General features: G+C 43.8%; 1 non-coding gene across 1 annotated transcript; it reads left to right on the top strand.

Moving 5' to 3' along the window:
• Positions 1-14,518: 14,518 nt before the first annotated feature.
• On the top strand, positions 14,519-14,580 carry LOC116463064 (U7 small nuclear RNA). The gene has a single exon (XR_004246537.1). It is a non-coding gene; the product is annotated as a U7 small nuclear RNA (small nuclear RNA).
• Positions 14,581-14,885: the final 305 nt, after the last annotated feature.

Below are 14,885 nucleotides of genomic sequence, written 5' to 3' on the forward strand. Positions count from 1 at the left end.
ACTGAACTGTGTCCCTGAAAATTCATATGCTGAAGTCCTAGCCCCAGTACCTCAGAATGTGCCTGCATTCAGAGACAGGTCTTAAAAGAGATAATTAAGTTCAAATGAGGTCATGTGGGTGGGCCCTAATGCAAGATGACTGCTGTCCTCATAAGAAGAGGAGATTAGGACAGAGATACACATAGAGGGACGGCCATGTGAGGACACAGGGAGAAGACAGTCATCTGCAGGCCAAGGAGAGAGATCTCCGGAGAAACCAAACTGCCGACACATTGATCTCAGACTTCCAGCTTCCAGGACTTCGAGAAAATAAATTCCTGCTGTCTAAGCCACCCAGTCTGTGGTACATTGCTATGGCCACCCAGCAGACTACTATAGGACATCTCATAATAATAAGAGAGTCAATTCATTAAGAAAACATAACAATCTTTAAAGTGTCTGTACCTAATAACAGAGTATCAAATAAATGACACAAAAACTGATAGAATAAGTGGAGAAATAGAAAAATCCACAATCATAGTGGTAAAATTTTTTTTGAGACAGAGTCTCACTCTGTTGCCCAGGATGGAGTGCAGTGGCATGGTCTCAGCTCACTGCAACCTCCACCTCCTGGGTTCAAGCAATTTCCAGCTAATTTTTGTATTTTTAGTAGAGACAAAGTTTCACCATGTTGGCATGGTTGGTCTCAAACTCCTGACCCCAAGTGATCCACCCATCTTGGCCTCCCAAAGTGCTAGGATTACAGTCGTGAGCCACTGCACCCGGCCCCTAGTTGTAAATTTTAACATTCTTCTCTCCATAATTGACTGAGCTACTCAACAAAGTATCAGTAAGCATATAGATGATTTCAACAACACTTTAACCAACTTAACGCAGAGTTTCTCAACCTTGGCACCACTGGCACTTGGGGCTGCGAAATTTTTTGTTGTGGGGGCTGCCCTGTGCATGGTAGGATGTTTAGCAGCATCCTTGGCCTCTACTCACAAGAGGCCAGTAGCTGCCTCCCCTCAGGTGTGACAAAAAAGTGTCACTAGACATTACCTAATATTTCCTGGTGGAACAAAATCACCCCCAGTTGAGAAGTGATGGCCTGTTTGACTTTATAGAACACTAAAACCAATCCCCTGCCTTTTCAAGTGTATGTAGAACTTTCACCAAAACAGAGAGTATGGCTCAAGAGATTCCAACAGACTGAAATCACACAAAATATGTTCTCTGACCAAAAAGGAATTTAATTAGAATACTTTTTGTAATTTTGGAAAATCTCTAAATAGATAGATTAAATGTTAATAAAATACAAAGTATCAATATCTGTAGAATACAGCTCAAGCTGTAATTATCCTAGAAAAAAAGGTTTAACATTAATCACCTATGATTTCACCTTAAAAAACTAAAAAAGAAGTGCAAATTAAACCCAAAATAAGTAGACAAAAGAAAATTGCAAATATAAAAGTGAAATCAATAGAAACAGAAAATAAACAACCAACAGAGAAAATAAACGAAACCAAAAGTTGGTTCTTTGGAAAGGTTAAGAAAATCGATAAACTTCTAGCTGGACTAAGCAAGACAGAGAAGAGAAAACACAAAGTACCAACATCAGGGATGGAAGAGTAGACACCACTACAGATGCTATAGACATAATGAGATGGAGTAGGGACCCCTCCTCCTGGCCTGCTGGGCCTCCCCTCCCATTCTGCCAAGCATGGAAATGAAGGAAAACCTTTCGTTTCTTCAGGGGAAATTCCAGACACCTAGCTGGCCTTGAGAAGTAAATGAGCAACCTGATAAGCAAGAAGGTAATAGCTTAAAACAATAGCCAAGGAAGTTAGAGTCACAAGATGTTTGGTTCCTATGGAAACTTATCTTAACATATGTCCCTGAGTTGTTTTTCAAAAACCTAGACCCCCACCAACTGAAAAATGCGATCCGCTGGAACTTAGACCTAACATAAGGGGGAACTGACCACCATTCTTTGTTTTCAATTTCTTCCCGGGAGGCTCACGTCCACAGGCCGGAGCTCAACATTCCTTTCTGTGGACTTCAAGTTTTAGACAAAGTTTTGCTTCGTTGACCAATTGAAAATAAGAGAATCTCTGAATCTACCTATGACCTATAGGCCCCCACCCCCTGCCTTCAAGATATCCTGCGTTTTTAGGCCAAACTTCCATGTATTGACTTACTATTTTGCCTATAACTTTTGCTTTCCTGAAATGTACCCCTGCCTTTAAAGGCCCTTGCTTGTGAGCCACCAGGGAGGTCAGGTCTTAAGCGTGAGCTGCCCGATTTTTCTTGCTTGCTGCCCTGCAAATAAACACCCTCCTTTCTCTCCCTGCAAAACCCTGGTGTGGATGTCGGCCTTTACTGAGCTGGGGAAGAAGACCTAGGTTTGATTCAGTAATAATAGAAAGGATAATAAAGAAATACCATGACAAACGCCATGCCAATAAATTTAACAACTTAGATTAAATGGAGAAGTCCTTGAAAGACAGAAATCACTGCATGACTGACCTAGAAGAAAAAGAAAATCTGAAAAGCCTTTCATCTGTCTATTTTTTAATGACATAACTTAAAACCTTCCCAAAAAGAAAACTCCAGGTGCAGATGGTTTTCCTGATGAATTCTATAAAATCTTACACAAACTATTTCAGCAAACAGAAGAGAAAGAAACACTTTCCAACTCATTTCATAAAGCCACCACAACCCACCAATATACTTTAAAAACCATGACCAAGTGGAGTTAATCCCAGGAAAATAAATTTGGCTTAACATTCATATCAAAAACTAGTCACCACATCAATGCCATCAACATCCAAAATTTAATCAACACATTAACACAAAAGATGAGAAAATCACATGATTATATCAATTGATGCAGAAAAAACATTTGACAAAATACAACCATTTGCGATTTTTTTTTTTTTGAGACAGAGTCTGTCTTTGTCACCCAGGCTGGAGTGCAGTGGCGCCATCTCGGCTCACTGCAAGCTCGCCTCCCGGGTTCACTCCATTCTCCTGCCTCAGCCTCCCCAGCAGCCGGGACTACAGGTGCCCGCCACCACGCCTGGCTAATTTTTTGTATTTTTAGTAGAGACGGGGTCTCACTGTGTTAGCCAAGATGGTCTCGATCTCCTGATCTCGTGATCCGGCCGCCTCGGCCTCCCAAAGTGCTGGGATTACAGGCATGAGCCACCGCGCCCGGCCTGTGACTTTTTTTTAATTGGAGTAGGAATGAATGTCCTCAATCTGATAAAGGGCATCTACAAATATATATGGTTAACATCCTACCTACTGGTGAAAGACTGAATGCTTTCCCCTGAGATCAAGAGCAAGGCAAGGGTGTCCACCTGCCATTTCATTTCAGCACAGTAGTGGAGATCTTTCCCAGCCCAACAGGCAGGGAAAAATTAGTAAAGGTCATAACAACTGGAAAGAAATAAAACTGCCTTTTTCACGGAAGACATAACGGTGCACATGGAAAATCTCAAAAAGCCTACAAAAAGCTATAAGCACTAATAACTAAATTTACCAAAGTTGCAGGATACAAGGTCAATTAAGAAAACTCTTTTATTTCCTTTTCCTGGAAGATTCATTCTTTTTTTTTTTTTTTTTTTTGGAGACAGAGTCTCGCTGTCGCCCAGGCTGGAGTGCAGTGGCGCGATCTCAGCTCACTGCAGGCTCCGCCCCCCGGGGTTCACGCCATTCTCCTGCCTCAGCCTCCCGAGTAGCTGGGACTACAGGCGCCCGCCACCTCGCCCGGCTAATTTTTTGTATTTTTAGTAGAGACGGGGTTTCACTGTGTTAGCCATGATGGTCTCGATCTCCTGACCTCGTGATCTGCCCGCCTCAGCCTCCCAAAGTGCTGGGATTACAGGCGTGAGCCACCACGCCCAGCCGATTCATTCTTTATTTAACAGCTTTTGGGGGGTATAATTGACATATAATAAACTGCACACATTTCAATCATACAACCTGATAAGTTTCGACATGTGTGTACACCTGTAAAACCAAAACTACAGTCAAGATTGTGAACACATGCATCACCTCTGAAAGTTTCCTCCTGCCCCTCTCTCCCGTGCTTCCCCTATCCTTGGGCTACCACTGTCTGCATGTCACTATAGAGGTTTCATTTTCTAAAGATGTATATAAATGGAATCACGAAGTATGTACTTTTTTGTCTGACCTCTTTCACACAGCATATTTTGAGATTCACCCATGTTGTAGCAGGTATCAGTAGCTTTTTATTGCTAAGTAGCATTTTATTGCAGGGATATTCTGCAATATCCACTCACCTGTTGTTGGACATTTGAGTTGTTTCCATTTTGAAGTTATTATGAATAAAGCTAAGACTATAAACATTTTATGCAAGTTTTTGAATCAACATATGTAATTTTCTTTCTATACAGGAGCAAGAAGTAAATTGGAAAATAAAATTAAAAGTACAGGATCATTCACAATAGCAACCAAAGAAGCATAAATTACTTTTATTTCTATTTGAAAAACATTTTAAAATTTTTAAAAAGTCTCTCTTAATAATGTGAAGAACTAAGCCCTCAACTAACTGGAAAGCTAGGTCACCCCTAGTTCTCTCGTCTGGAGCATCCCAGATAACTATTTAGGGCACCTTTGGTATGGTAATGGCCGTAAATCAGTAGTAATCATTTTCTCACCATAAGCACCATGTCTTATTTCCATGACTTTGGAGTCATGACACATGGACTGAAAATAACTATTTTCTGACTCATGGTTGTATTACATAAAGTTCTGGATTAACCATAGTTAGCTTTGCATTTTTAAGAAAGAAAAGAGCAGAGAAGGACAAAAAGGAGGAAGGGGAAGGAGGAGAAGAAAGAAATGATACACCACTGAGTATTACCTCTGGCGGAAAGCTGAGACTTACAAACCTGTGGTTCTAGAAAGCCTAAGGCGTATCCTCAAACAATCTGAATAACAAATCCCAGATTATTCCTGTTTCTCATATTTTTAACTATCACAAAATTCACATAATACAAAATGTATCATCTTAGCCATTTTTAAGTATACAGTTCAGTGGTTTCTTCCACCTTTTGGCTACTGTCAGTAACGCTGCTATGAAGGTGGGTGTACAATGTCTGTTCAAGACCATGCTTTCAATTTTTTTGGGTATCTACCCAAACGTACAATTGCTGGATCATAATAGTAACTCTACTATAGTTTTTAGTTTTTTGAGGAACTGCCATCCTGTTTTCCATGACAACTGCCCCATTTTACATTCCCACTAGCAATGCACAAGGGTTCCAATTTTTCCACGTCTTCACTAATACTTTTATTGTCTCGTGAGATGATAGATAGATGATAGATAGATGATAGATAGATAGATAGATAGATAGATAGATAGATAGATAGATAGATGATAGATAGATGATAGATAGATAGATGATAGATAGATGATAGATGATAGATAGATGATAGATAGATAGATAGATAGATAGATAGATAGATAGATAGATAGATGATAGATAGATAGATAGATAGATAGATAGATAGATAGATAGATAGATAGATATGGAGTAGCCATCCTACTGGGTGTGAGGTGGTATCTTTTTGTGGCTTTAACTTGCATTTCCCTAACATTCAGTGATGTTTAGCATCTTTTCATGTGTTTATTGACCATTTGTATATCTTCCTTGGAGAAATGTCTATTCAAGTCGGCCTTAGCATCTTCCTTGGAGAAATGTCTTTTCAAGTCGGTCTTAGCATCGTCCTTGGAGAAATGTCTATTCAAGTCAGTCTTAGCTGCTGGGCTGCTGTAACAAAAATATCATAGACTGGGTGGCTTAAAAAACAAATGTTTATTCCTCACAATTCTGGAAAGTCCAAGACCACAGTGCCAGCAGATTCAGTTCTTTCATAACAAAATCCTTTGCCCATTTTTGAACTGGGTTTTTTTGAGGTTGTTGTGAAGTTTTAGGAGTCCTCTAGATATTCTAAACATTAATCCCTTATTAGATATGTGATTTGCAAATATTTTCTATCATTCTTTGCATTGTCCTTTTAGTCTGTTGATTGCATCATTTGATGCACAAATTTTCAAAATTTTTATGAGATCCAATTTGTCTGTTTTTATTATTATTGCCTATGTCTTTAGTGTTATATCCAAGAAATTATTGCTAAATCCAGTTTCATTAAGCTTTTGCCATATGTTTTCTCCTAAGAGTTTCATAGTTATAGCTCTTACATTTAGCTCTTTGATCTATTTTGAGTTAATTTTTGTATATATGGTTAGATAAGGGTCCAACTTCATTCTTTTGCGTGTGGATATCCAGTTTTCCCAGCACCATTTGTTGAAAAGATTGTCCACTACCTATTAAATGGTTTCGGCACACTTGTAGAAACTAATTTGACCATTTATGCAAGGATTTATTCCCGACCTCTCTATTCTGTTTCATTGATCTATGCCTATCTTTATCCAGTACCATAGTTCTGGTTATTGTAGCTTTTAGTAAATTTTGAAATCAAGAAGTGTGAGTCCAAAGTTCTGCTTCTTTTTCAAGACAGTTTTGGCTATTTGGCTTTTCTTGAGTTTCCATATGAATTTCAGGATATATTTTGCTATTTCTGCAAAAATTTGTTGGGATTTTTATGGGGATTGCGCTGAATTTGTAGATCACTTTCAGTAATATTGACATCTCAACAATAAAAGTCTTCCAATCCACAAACATGGGATGCCTTTCTATTTATTTTTGTATTCTTTAATTTATTCCAGCAATGTCTTGTAGTTTTCATTGTACAAGTCTTTCACATCCTTGGATAAGTTAATTCCTAAGTATTTTATACTTTTGATAATATTGTATGTAGGATCTTTTCTTAATTTCCTTTTCAGATTGTTCATTGTGAGTGTGCAGAAATGCAACTGATTCTTGCTTGTTGATTTTGTATCCTGCTACTTTGCTGAATTCACTTGTTAGTTCTCAAAGTGTTTTGTGGAACTTTAGGGCTTTCTAGATCTATGATCAGATCATCTGTGAACAGAGATCACTGTACTTCTTTCAGATTTGGATGCCTTTTATTTCTTCGTCTTGCCTAATTGTTTAGCTAGCACTTCCAGTAATACATTGAAAAAAGTGGCAAAAGTGGGCATTATTGCCTTGTTCCTTATCTTAGAAGAAGTTTTCAGTCTTTTACCACTAAGCATGATGTTGCCTCAGTTTTCATACGTGGCTTTTCTTATGTTGAGATGGTTTCCTTCTATTCCTAGAGTGCTGCTTCTTTTTATTGTAAGTGTTGAATTCTGTCAAATGCTGCTTCAGCATCAACTGAGATGACCATGTCATTTTTTTTCCTTTGTTGTGTTAATGTGGTGTTTTACACTGATCAGTTTTCACAGGTTGAACCATCCTTACATTCCGGGTATGAATCACATTTGGTTATAGTGTATAATCCTTTTAATATGCTGCTGAATTCAATTTTCTAGTATTTTGCTAAAGATTTTTACATCAATGTTCATAGCTTTGTCTGGCTTTGGTACCTGGGCAATGTTGGCCTCACAAAATGAGTGAGAAAGTGTTCCTTCCTCTTCAATTTGTTGGGAAAGTTTGAGAATAATAGACATTAGTTTATTAAATGCTGGGTAGAGTTAGCAGTGAAGCCATCAGATCCACAACTTTTCTTTATCAGGAGATTTTTGATTATTGATTCAACCTTCTTACTAGTTATAGGTCTTTTCAGATTTTTTGTTTCTTTGTAATTCAGCCTTTGTAGGTTTTATGTTTCTAGAAATTTGTTCATTTCATCTAGATTATCCAATTTGTTGGCATACAATTGTTCATAGTACTCTCTTATAATCCTTTTTATTTCTGTAGAATGGGTAGTAATGTTCCCACTTTCATTACTGATTTTAGTAATTTGAGTCATCTCTCCTTTTTTCTTGGTCAGTCTTATAAGCTTATTTTTAAAGTGTCATTTTGCTTAAAAATAGTTCCATCAGTGGGCAAGTGAGGGAGTTGGTGAATGAGTGAATATATCACATAACTCCCCTCTTCATGTCCCAATGTCCCCTGCCCACCATACATGGATACGGGAAAAAAAAAAAAAAAAAAACCAGACTCAGAAAAGAAGCAACTCCTGAAAGTCAGTTTTCCTTAGAGATGCATTCGGGATGTTCCATACCAGCCCCAAAGTCCAGGCCATTCTCAGCCCCATCCTTTTCTTCCTAACTCTTTAAAAAGTTGTCCAAGTTCTCAACCAGTTTCCCCTGGATAGGGAAGAAGTAAGCACTTTCAGTTGAGCACAGACTGGACAGCTGACTGGGGAAGACAGTACTTGCCTCCTCCCCTTGCCTTCCCTGCACTGGGGCTGCACCACCCACTCCTGCCTTGGCACCACTAGGGCCCTGATCTTCAGGCTGGGTCAGCCTCTTGCTGCAGTTTTCCCCTCTCCCTTCCAAGCATCAATCTTCTGTGCCCCAGACTGTAGCACTGCTCAGGGACTGACTAATCCAATGAAGTTATCCAGGCTAAGACCCTAATGAGCCATAACAGCTTAATGCACTCTGCCTTCCATAAAACACTTGAATCTTAATTCAGTCTTGAGTGCATTAAACCAAAGAAGAAAATAGTCAAATTTCATGTGCTGTGGCAGGTCAGTGGAAGGAGAAGTTTCAGGAGGTGGGAAAGACCTTCTTAGTCATGGCGCTGGCATTGGGAGACAGCTGACACACTGCAGGTGTAACTGAGCAGCTTAGCCTCAAACCATGTTTTAAAACTTTTTCCTTTTCCCTTTCCTCCTCCCCTCCCCCAGTTTCAAGATATAACTTTGAGACAAACTGCATATGCCTTATCTTTCATCTTGAAATACAGCCTGGGAATGTGCTGTGAACCTTCCCTCCGTTTCTTTTCCCACTCTATGCTCCTCTGTCTTATGCGCATTTATTTACCTAGATGCTTGTTAAATACACACCATACTCACTTATCCGGTCATATATTCCTGTAGAAGCTTCAGCGGCCAGATCCTGATATGGACCAGACACCCCCAGCCATGATGGTGCTGGCCCCTTCACCAGATAAAACAGTAATTCAAGTTGAGCCATAGAAGTGGATCATGCCAGCTGGCACCTCCTAGCCCCCGCCCCCCACCCCGCCCCCGCCTCTCATTCCAAACCCTCTCTTTAAAAAGCACCGCATTCCCTCCACAAACTGAAGAGTGGACAATTTTGGAAAGAATTTCATTCACTCCTCCCCATGCTAGCATGGATAATAAAACTCATTCTCTTTTTATCACACCTCACTCGTGTTACATTGGCTCCTTTTTACAAGCGGCAAGCAGCCAGACCTTTTTGCCAGTTACAGAAGTATTGGAAAAGCTAACCAATGTCAGCAGCAAGCAAGGTCAGGGCTGGGGAGTGGCAGGGAAGAGGGGTGGTGGACTCAAACCTCCCTAGGTGGGAGCAGCCTAGGACACATTGCAAAAGACTTGCAAAATGGCCTCATCCACCTTTTCACCCTCCTCCAGGGATTTCAAAAGAGATTTCATCAACACACATTTTACCGGGCACACTGACCCCATCTGGAAGTCATCAAAATCGGTTTTGACTTATAGAGTGACCAACCTTCCCAGTTTCCCAGGACTTTCTTTATTTTGGCACTGACAGTCTCATTTCCAGGGAAACCCCTCAGTCCCAGGCAAACTGGGATAATTGGTGACCCTGGATCTCAGAGCCATCTTTGGGTTGCTGTTCAACCCATCCCTGCCTTTCCAGAGATCCACCTGTCTCCCCACTCCACCCCCATGCATGCTCGTGGGTGGGCCATGGTGGCTCTCCAGTGTTGGCTTTTGTTCAGCCAACTGCACCAAATATACCAAACATACAGTCCAGTATAACCTGAGCCACTCAGACTCTGATTCTCAGAAACTGACGTTGGAATTCAGAGATGGCAACAACGATGGCAAGAAGGTGAAGAATAAGAATAAGATTTGTGAACATTATCAGTGTACTTACCACTGCCGGGTTCTCTTTTAAATTACTGTCATAATCTAATCATCACAAAACCCCTGTGAGATAAGTGTTATTGTTCTCACCACTTGGTCAGAGAAGTTATAAATAGGTAACATGTGCAAGGCTGTACAGCTAGTAAGTGCTAGACTGAGGGTCAAAATCCAAGCAGCATGTTTCCCGAGTTCTTCTCACTGCTAAACATTAGTCTACTCAGCTTGACCACTCTATTCTAGTTCTGCTAAACATGTCCTAGGAAGTGAGTCGTATCTGGGCTGAGCAGCCATGTGTCCCTACATGTGTGGAGGAGCAGAGAAAACAAGTGTGTGTTTTTGGGAGACAGAGAGACAGATACAGAGAGAAAGAGATTGAGAGAGATGCATACAGAGAGAGAAAGAGAGAGACTGAGAGACTGAAAGACAGAGAGAGACCAAGAGACAGAGAAAGACCGAGAGACAGAGAGAGTCTGACAGAGAGACTGAGAGAGATGGATAAGAGAGAAAGAGACAGGGAGAGACCAAGAGACAGAAACAGACAGAGACACAAAGAGACAGAAAAACAGAGTGGCAGAGACAGTAGCAGAGAGGTGGAGAAGCAAAGAGAGTGAAGGAGTCAGGAACATGCCATCACAAATTAGCCAGGCGTGGTGGTGTGTGTCTGTGGTCCCAGCTACTTGGGAGGCTGAGGCAGAAGGATCGCTTGAGCCCAGGAGATTGAGGTTGCAGTGAGCCATGGTTGTACCACTGCACTCCAACCTGGACAACAGAGAAACACCCCCCACCAAAAAAAAACAAAGAACATGCCACCCCAAAATATGTTGCTACAGCATATTGACTGTTTTGAGTTAAAGGTGATAACGCAGTGGCTCACACCTGTAATCCCAGCACTTTGGGAGGCCAAGGTGGGTGAATCACGAGGTCAGGAGTTCAAGGCCAGCCTGAGGGTGGCTCCCAGCATGGATAGAAGAAAGCAGAGCCAAGAGGCTCACACAGAATGGACGTGGGTACTAGGGAACTGAGCCTAACGCCCAGGCAAATCAATCCCCTGCTCCTGAAAAGCTGCTGAGTTGGGATTTTGGCCACTGGCAACTGAAACACCTTCTGTGACTAGGGGTTTAGGCAGTCACTTAAGAAATCTTCAAGAAATCACTCTACAGAAGTACGAAATTAAAGTGGTAGGTTGGGCTCACCGTGGAGCCCCCACAGGCTGGTGACTTCCCCTGCAGGCTCCCTCATGGGGTTTATTGATTATCATCTGATGTAAATAACAGCCCTGGTTAACATCCTTCACAGTTAACAATGAATGCAGGGAGCTGAAAGTAACTTCCACCCTTGCAGTTCAGGAAGCATCAGCCTTTAGAGGAGTTCACCTGGCCTGTGCAAGGTCACAGCTCCCTTACGTAGGAGGGCTCAGGGAGGTAGGCACGTATGTGAGGGTGAACACACATCCCAGCCCACCACACCCTTCACGAGAGCCCTTGCTGAGGCTCCTGTCCTTTCATCCCATATCTGCAGGTAGTACTCCCTGATGAATGCCTCTAAACCCTGCAGCCGCCACACTGCCTCTGTGCCTGCTCCAGCTCTGTCTCACTACCAAATCCGGTTCTACAGGTCCCCAACCATCTGTGCTTTGAGGCTCAGCTCCTCCACCAAACTTCAGGCCATCCACACTGGTCACCAACATGCCTGTTCGATTCCCAGGGCTATCTCCCTCTGACCAGGGCCGTGCCCCTCCCAATATGTCCATCCCCTACTCTCTTGCTACCCAAATGCCAACCATTTTTCTCCATTCTACGCTCTCCTCATGCTCTGCTTCCTCCAGGAAGCTTTCTCTGATCACCAGCTGAGACTGAATTATCTTTTCTCTTGGCGCTTGCAGCGTTTGGGTCTCTCTGCCCCTGTTTATGTCATTGGGTGCGATAGAGTAAACCCTCCACGTACACTCCCCAGACTGCTGACTGGTCTCATGCTTGTGCTTGCAGAGGTTTGCCTGCAAGGAATAGTGATGTGATGAGAACATCAGCTTCATAACTGTGTGATCTTGGGTAACATCTTACTCAACATCTCTGAGTCTCAACTTAGTCATCAAGACAAACGGAAATAACATGAACTTCTGGGGATGCTGTGGAGATTAAATGAGAAACCATGTCAAAAACCTAGCACAGTTTCTAGAATCTAATAGGCAATCACCATTGTAAGGGGCTTCTTCCCTTTGTCACAAAAACCTACATTCCAAGCATGTTCACTAGACTGCGCTGATTCCTTAGACAAGTCCTAAGACATTCTAGTGTCTAAAAAACTGCCTCCCTTTAGAGAAAGTCTAACTTTGAGAAATGTCAGCGGGGACATGAGTGCTGCCACCAGCAGGGCCCTCCATGAGAGACATTCTTCTCTGCCAAGCCTGAATCCAGCCTCAGAATCTCACCTAACACATTCCTCCAAGTAGCCACTACTGACCAATAAGAGTTGGCAAAAGAGAAGAAAAGTGTCCTCTATGCGTTAACACTTTTATCTGAAAAGCAGTTCCTGCAGGCCTGATGCGGGCCAATCTGTGTGCCAGACCATGAGCTACGGTGGAGACAAGAGGAAGGTGAGAGAAGACCTGTGATCCTGTCCACCGGTGCTCATGTGTGGAAACAACCCAGCATGAGGAAGCTCCAAGTGCAGAGTGGGCACTCCAGGTCTCAGCCAGGTGGAGGAGGCCCTGAGACCTAAGGAATGAGCAGGAACAGCTGTGAGTCTGTGCACCTTCCCCAAGTCCTTGATGCCTCCTGGGGCCCACCCCAACCAGTGGTGGACGGGACCCGGTAGAAGGCGCCTGGCCTTTCAGGGAACAATACTTGGAAGTGGCCCCATTGCCCACAGTGGTGACCTCAAAGTCCTACCTTATATTGTTCTTGCCTCCTTTCCTGTTGCCCTCTGCCCCATTTCCTCTCTCCTGCTTCCTTTGGGATCACCTCCCAAATAAAACCCCTGCACCCAAGTGGGCACAGCAGCACTGTGCTCCATGGCATGGCCGGGCTTGTCTGGGACTCTCCTGTGCCTCCCTGTGTGGGGGTCTGGAGGGAGGGATAAGAGTGAGTGGTCTGTGGGGTGGCGCTCCCAGGACAAGGGGATCCTGGGTGAAGGGAGGTGAGTGTGGGCTCTTCTGGGCCAACAAAGAGGTTCTGAAGACCCTCCAGGGCAGCGTGTTGGGTAGGGCCACAAACATGACAGTGGCTGCCTGAGCCCCCTTCAGCACAGAGCTGGGGCTGGACAACAGGGTCCCGCAGGAGCAGCCTTAGGGAACAGGCCGAGATGGGAGGCAGAGAGAGGGGTACAAGGAGAGCAGGCCCCAGTGGAAACCACAGCAGCGGCTTGGTCCTGGGAACTCTGACCGCCCTACCCTAGATGGCTCCAGAGGGAAAGGCCTGGCAGAAGAGACCCTAGAGAGAGATGGAATTCGCTGCCAGCCTCAGCCCTGCGGACGTGCCCGCGCAGGGTTTAGTTGCTGAGGGAGATTGTGTGGGTGCGGGTGCGAGAGGACAGCTCTGGTCTCTACCCCCACAGAGGACTACGCGTGTGTGTCCCCAGGCCCACCCTCCCGAACAGTAGGCTCCTTCTGGGCCGTGGTTCTCCAGACGCCCGGAGCCACAGGTGGCTTGGCACACAGCCGGAGCGCCTCGAGACCACAGCCGGAGCGCCTCGAGACCACCACTGTCCACTTGTGCAAAGCGACGTCCCAGTTTCTTCACGCGTGGGCTGCAGCCTCTCCTCCCACGTGGCCCTGAGCGAGTCTCGGGGACCACCACGCGGGCGTCCAGCAGGACTTCCTGCCCTGAAGAGGGGCCGCACTCACCCTCTTCTCTGGCCCTCATTCTCAGGGTCAGCCTTCTCCCCTCCGCAGCCCCATGGGAATTCCATCTGGGCCGCCTCTACCGCTGCACCTTGTAGCTTGCAATGGGTGGGTCTTTGCTGGGCCCAGCCCTTTTATGGAAGCACATCCTACCGTTGTGGAATGGCAGTTCCCACGGAGGCTCAGCTCTACAGCGCCCTTGTGGCAGATTTAATCCCCCAAAAAACCCATGATAAACAAAATATCAAAATCCTAAGTAAAGACAGAATTGATATTACAGATTTTTCCTTTTCCCTCAGGTTGCAATAAAATAAATTAAAAAATCAGTGCGCTGGCACTGATCCTGTCCTTATTTAAATTTTTCATATTTTGCTCACCATGGAAATCTCACATTAACTATTTTTTTAATATTGCATTAAAATATTGACGACTGAGTATTTTTGGTGCCTTTAAAATGTTTGCCCCCAGTAGAGTGCCTCACTCATCTCACTCTATCCCGCCTGGTCCCAGAGCCACAGTAGTGAATGGTTCACCCTCAGATAGACAGGGGGGTCCCACCAAGCTGTTTCCTGCTGTACCACTGCTAGACGCATGACAAACTACTGTGCACCTGAGGTTATTAAGACAGCCTTGGGAGAGAAGACGAGACCAGGCAGAGAGACAAAGACGGAAAAAGAGATGCAGGAAAACTGAAGAACAAAGGCAGAAAGAAGTGGAGAATATTAAGAACTCTTTTAGAATTTGTCTAGCAGGTTTTCTGGTTTCTACTGGAAGCTTCTTACCCCATCTCGCACCCCTCCCAAAAAAAAAAAAGATTAAAGAGAACAGAATGGACTAGGGTCCAAGCTGGTGACTGGGAATTTATGCAATGCCTTTCTACCGCCAATGCGGCCTTTGTCCCTGCTTTGCAGGCTTCCCTTCAAAGAACTAATATTTCTAGTCTGCCAGACACAGTGGCAGTGTTATAGAACCAAACTGGGGGGTCACTCTCCCTGCACAATAAAAACCAGATACCCACACCAAGCTTTCTGCCATGGTAGAAAGGAGGGTGTTTACTGCAGAGCGCTAAGCGAAGACGACCAGG

This window comes from Hylobates moloch, unplaced genomic scaffold (genome assembly GCF_009828535.3).
Source record: "Hylobates moloch isolate HMO894 unplaced genomic scaffold, HMol_V3 SCAFFOLD_24, whole genome shotgun sequence".
Taxonomy (NCBI): Eukaryota; Metazoa; Chordata; class Mammalia; order Primates; family Hylobatidae; genus Hylobates; species Hylobates moloch.